This window comes from Protopterus annectens, chromosome 7.part0 (assembly GCF_019279795.1).
Source record: "Protopterus annectens isolate FY-2018-M chromosome 7.part0, PAN1.0, whole genome shotgun sequence".
Taxonomy (NCBI): Eukaryota; Metazoa; Chordata; order Ceratodontiformes; family Protopteridae; genus Protopterus; species Protopterus annectens.
Genome location: NC_056739.1, coordinates 1,193,171,047 through 1,193,177,046, shown reverse-complemented (window position 1 = coordinate 1,193,177,046; position 6,000 = coordinate 1,193,171,047).

Sequence of the window (6,000 nt, the reverse complement as noted above, 5' to 3'; positions counted from 1 at the left end):
TGTGGCTGTGCTTGTATGCTCCCTAGTGGTTGCTGCCTAGTAGCAATCCATAAATATATGAACCTAAGACTGGCCACTAGCATTTGCTGTTCAGCTAAGGCTTCTGCTATTCCTAGTATATTATCATAAGTGAAGCTCCTGTACATTGAGAAATCCTTGTTTTCAGAATAGATGGCATCATGGCTGACAGTTCTGTATTTACATGTCTTTGAATCACTCTGCCATGTTTGATTTCATCATTTGCACTGCATATGCATTGAGCTTCATTTGCAAGAAGCTGCGTATTTACATGGCGTCATGCAGTCATTTGCATACCATGAAAACTGTGTTATTCCTCCTGTAATACAATCATGGTATATATGTCTCTGAATCACTCCCTACCATTTTGTCTCCATTTATCTTGCTATTTCACTTAACTATATATATTAAATATTTCTTAATATCCCCAAGGGTTTTTTGACCAACATCTATTGAAGCAATACATAATAACTATTCCAAAAACCAAGAGAATGAATATGAACCAAGCAATAACCACAGTAAAAGTCAATATATGAGGGAATGCAAACTAAAAGAATCAGTCTCTGAGTTCATTGTAATGGTCTGCAGTAAAGTTCAGTAAGGGAGACCATTTTGCAGATGCCTTCTTTCTTAATCCAGTGTTTAAGGCGAAAGGCCAGAATTGAAAGTTCATTCATCAAGCAGGATAAATCCTTAAAGGTGGGTGGATAAGCAGTTTTCTACCATTTAGCAATACACTTTTTGCATATTAGGAGCAAGAGATTTAATAATCTGCAGCTGGGAGAGGGTAAAGAAAATGTGGAGACAGCTCCCAATAAAAGGCATGCTTAGTAATGACTACCTGATTAGGCCAAATGAGATTACATATGTTTTGAAGCATTTGTTTGAAATTAGCTAACAGACAGTCACAGAAGAAATGCACCCGGTTTCTGATGGCAATAGAGAAATACTTCCAACAAATGTTAGATAATGTAGGATACATCATGTGCAACTTTATGGAGTATAAAATATTTGAACTGGCACTGCTATCTGAAAAATCTGAATTTGCATGATCTAGTTGCATACCTTGGTATCAGCAACCGCTTAGTTCAGACAGCTCTACCTGCAGGTGTTTGCAGTGAATACTCCCACCTAATTCTAAACTTATCTGTAAGGCTCGTCTGTGGAGTGAGGAGACTTTTGTACAAACTAGTTATTGCTCCCTTGACACATAAACTGGGGCTCCTAAAATCTAGCAGCCATTTGATTTACCTTGGCTAATCATTTGGTTTAACCAAAAATAGCTTACACAACTTAAAATTTATCAACTAGCTTCATATACGAGCTCCGAATGCACTGATCAGAATTATGCTTCTTAACAAATTTCCTCCCAAGACAGGCTGTTACCATATCTAATAACTGTTCCCAATAACTGAAATCCATGCATTGTTTAAGTTCTGTAAGGCTGATTATATCCCATGGACCCCAATCCCGCATGGCTGATAACCATCTGAGGGTGGTTGTGATGGTGACAGAAAACCCTTTAACTGATTTCATCAAGGATGAAGGTGAAGGTGGGATTCCTTACTTTACTGTCAAGCCTCCCAAATACTTATAAGACCTCCTACTGCTTGAAACAGAATGGGCACCATATTGCACATTAGTAAGGGAAAATTAGTTCCCTGAAGACCTGACTTCTGGCTGCTAAGATGTAGAGCTTCAGAACCAGTAGATCTATTCCACATATTTGTGGTGGAAGAGTTAAATGCTGCCATTTTGTCATGATTTGTCGCCAGCCTAAATAAAATCCTACAAGCAGAGGTCAATCTTCTTTCAAAATTGAGGAGGTGGAAGCAAAGAAATTGCTTGGGAGGCATATCATATCAAAGGTAAAGCATGCCAAGATACTGTTTGTATTCTCTGGGTCATGTCTAAACAGATATGCCTCCAATTATGGCAGTAAGCCTTTACCTTATTCAAGACAGTCTTGTGTCACATAGAGAGGCTGCCAAGGAGGGACTCAGATGAAGTCCCCCAAGTACAGAATATTCCTGTTAGCCGCCATAACTGGGAACATCTGTCAAACTTTGCTGTGAAGGCATATGATTAATTTTAACAACCTTTGTTTTCTCAGCATTGATTTTATACACTGAGAGAGAACCAAAAAAAAAACATTTAGTTTTTGAAACACTAATGATAATTTCACCACTGGAATATACAACATAGATCATTAAGCCATCAGGATATAAACACAACCTATGAGATATGCTTCCACATATGTATTCTGAAATGAGCATTTGTGTAATGTGTGTCACCAATCATTCAAGACAGGTGGAAAAGAGCAGGGGAGAGAGAGGGCAGTCCTGCCTTGTCCCTTTATTTATAGCAATGGGATCAGAAATGGACATATCTAGTTTAAGTGGGTCTATAGTATAACGTCGAAGGTACAGAATCCTGAGTACCTGTTCATTGACACATAAGTGTCAAATGACCTTTTCAGAGAATGGCCACATCATCAATTTCTTTCCAAGGGAAAGAAATCAGTAGGCCAACTACGCACAAAAAGAAGTTATGTCCTTACCATAACGTTCCATGTGGAGTGTTCATCTCGCCTTGGTTATTACACATGGGTTCGGAGCCGATCCTCGGCTCCGTGCCGGCCGACTGCAAGCTCTGCATCGAGAAGAAGCTCGAGGACATCTAATACCCACAATCCCCCTCTGCCTTTACCTCAGATCTAGTTTGCAAGCAAACCAGACATAATGCCAACTATATACATAAAAATACATATATACAAACATACTCAGAGTATGATAGTAACAGTAATACTGCAACAGCAGAAGGAGAATACTCCAGACCAGGCACCAAATCGAACTCTTCTCTTATGGGTGGGGGGGTGGAGGATAAACCCTATGTAGATGAACACTCCACATGGAACGTTATGGTAAGGACATAACTTCTTTATGTGAGAGTGTTCAAACATGGGTAGCGCCCCTAGCTCCATAATCCTGAGGAACTCAAGGAGAACGTTCTTGAGCACAGTGGAACCAAAGGTTGCCCTACCCCTAGAAACCCTGTCCACTTTGTAATGAGATATAAATGTATGTGGTTTAGCCCAAGTAGCAGCGCGACAAATAGTGTCTAAAGGTAGCTGCGTGAGCCAAAGATGTAGAAATTGATCTGGTAGAATGTCCTCTGGGTTTTGCTGATAATGTTTGATCAGAAGCTTCATAAACATAAATGATACAGTCAGTTAGCCACTTAGAAAGAGTTCGCTTCTGCAAGACCCTTTCTGCTGTCAGCAAAAGCTACAAATAGTTGATCAGATTTCCTGTGATCTTTTGTTCCATCCAAATAAAATCTGAGTTGTCTATGGACGCCTAGTTTGTGCAACATATACTCCAATTTATTAGAGTGGTTTTAAAGAAGGTGGGTAATTCGATGGACTGATTAATATTACTAGTAGAACAAACTTTGGGAAGAAAGGATGGATTAGTGCGTAGGGATACTCTCTCAGAATGCAACATTAAATCAGGATGTTTGACCGGGGGGCTGAAGCTCAGAACACCCGCCTAGCAGATGTAATAGCCACTAGAAATAATGTTTTCCATGACAAAATTTCAAAGTGCAACTTGAAGCTGGTTCAAATGGTGGTAACATCAATTTAGAGAGCAATAAGTTTAAATTCCACGGTGATGTCGGACTTCTGACTGGTGGTCTGATATGAAAGGAACCTTTTAAAAGGCTTTACAAAGTCTGTGAGCCATAATAGGTGCACCACTTTCTTCTACATGATAGTTAGAAATGGCAGCTAACTGTACTCTTAAAGTAGCCGGGAAGCTCCTTCATGAAATAACTGAGTTAAAATAAAACCTTATTCAACGGAGCTGTACAGGGTCCAACTGATGTGACTCCAGAAGACAAAACGCTTCCACTTACTGGTGTAAGTCTTTGTAGTGGAAACTTTATGAGAAGCTACCAAAATATCTTGAACCCGGATGTAAGGGAATTGACCTGGCTAGAAAGGGCAACCAAGCTGCTAGATGGAGAGATTCTAGGGATGGGTGATGAGTCAGTAGATCTGGCTCTGGGTCCAGCATCCAAGGTCCCGAATGCGGTGATGCAATAGAAAGGGGAACCAAATTTGACGAGGCCAGAACGGAGCAATGAGAATAATAGTCCTCTGAAGGTTGTTTGCTTTCTGTAGAAACTTTGCAATCAGGAAACGGAGGAAAAGCATATAGGAATAATCGACGGGGCCAATCGTGCACCAGCGTGTCCCTGGGGACTTCCCAAAGTAGCTCCTGCATTTGGCGTTCATTGGAGACGCAAACAGATCGCAGGTAGGCTGGCCCCATTAAAAATCCTTCCCGCAACTGACTGTTTGAAGGACCACTCGTGAGGCAATAGTATTGCCCTGCTCAGCCTGTCGGCTATGACGTTGGATGACCCCGGGATGTGCGTGATCAAGAAAGCGACGGTGGACTCTGCCCATTGCCAAATTCTCATGGCCTCTGCATAGTTGGTAAGACCTGGTTCCCTTGCTTGTTTATGTACCAGACTATGGACATGTTGTCTGGCTGAACTGCAATGGTCCCTGGAGGAAGAAGGGGAGCAAAGTGTTGCAACGCCAAAAACACTGCCCTCAACTCCAGAACATTGATGTGCAGATTGTAAGATTGGTCCATTCGCCTTGGACTGTCTGTCCCTAAAAGATGCCCCCCACCCTATCAGGGTCGTGGGTTGGTTATCGCCGCTGACGGTGTGGGTAGCACAAATGGTCTTCCGCCCGGATAGGTTGCAAGTCTGTAACCACCACATTAGGTGTGATTTGCATGTTTTCGCTATCAATATTTCGTGAGTCAGTGGAAGTTGTTGGAATGACCATTGTGCAAATAGAAAGCACTCTCATGTGCAGTCTTCCCAATGGTATCGCAATGAGAGAAGCTGCCATGAGACCCAAGACTTTCAGAACAATTTTGCTGGGGACTTTCTGGACGACAGAAGAAGGGAAATGTTGAATTGAAGTGCTACTATTCTTTCTGTAGGAAGTTTTAGAACTAACTGACGGGTGATCTAATTCCGCTCCTATGAATAAGATATGCTGTGATGGCTGTAGCAACGATTTTTCGAAATTTACTGAAATGCCAAGGTGTGTACAAAGTTGTAGGGTGTAATCCCTGGCTTGTATCAGTTGACGCCTGGTGGTGGCAGACAGGAGCCAGTCGTCCAGATACGGAAACACCTGAATCCTGCGCCTCAGATGAGACGCTACCACTGCCATGCATTTGGCGAAGACCCTAGGGGCTGTGGTCAGACCAAAGGGCAGGGCTCGAAACTGATAGTGACTGGCTCCCAGCCGGAAGAAATGATCCCTGACGCCCTGGCCATTTTGATGTGGTAGTATGCGCCCTTCAGATCTATTGAGCACATCCAGTCGCCCTTCTGTAAGAATGGAAGGATCGATTGAAGCGTGACCATTCGAACTTTTCCTTCTTGACAAAGGTGTTGAGATGGCTTAGGTCCAGAATTGGCCTCCAGTCCCCTGTTTTCTTTGGAACTAAAAAGAACCTTGAGTAAGTTCGAATCCTATTTGGTCCGCTGGGACTGGTTGGATGACTCTTTTTCTAGCAGCTTTGAAATTTCTGTAGCTGCTGGCTCTCGCAGATGGGGTGGTACATCTGGGAGCTTTCTTTGGAATGGGGTGGATAGAAATGGGATTTTGTAACCTCTGGTAACAACGCTTTTACCCAATTGTCTGAGGAAAGGTTTTGCCAGGCCTGAGGTATAAGCAAGCTATCTCCCGACTGCCTCCAGAGCAGGACAGTCGGGCCTCCTCTCAGGAGTGCTGAAAGGTTTGCCAGGAGGTTATCCCTGTCACCTTGGTTTCGCCATGGCTGCGTGGGACCCTCTGCCGCCCAGGGCGGCGCTCTTCCACCTCTGCCCCCTCTGCCTCTAGAGGGGCATCACCCTGTGTGTTTGGGAAAGATCCTTGGGGTTTTC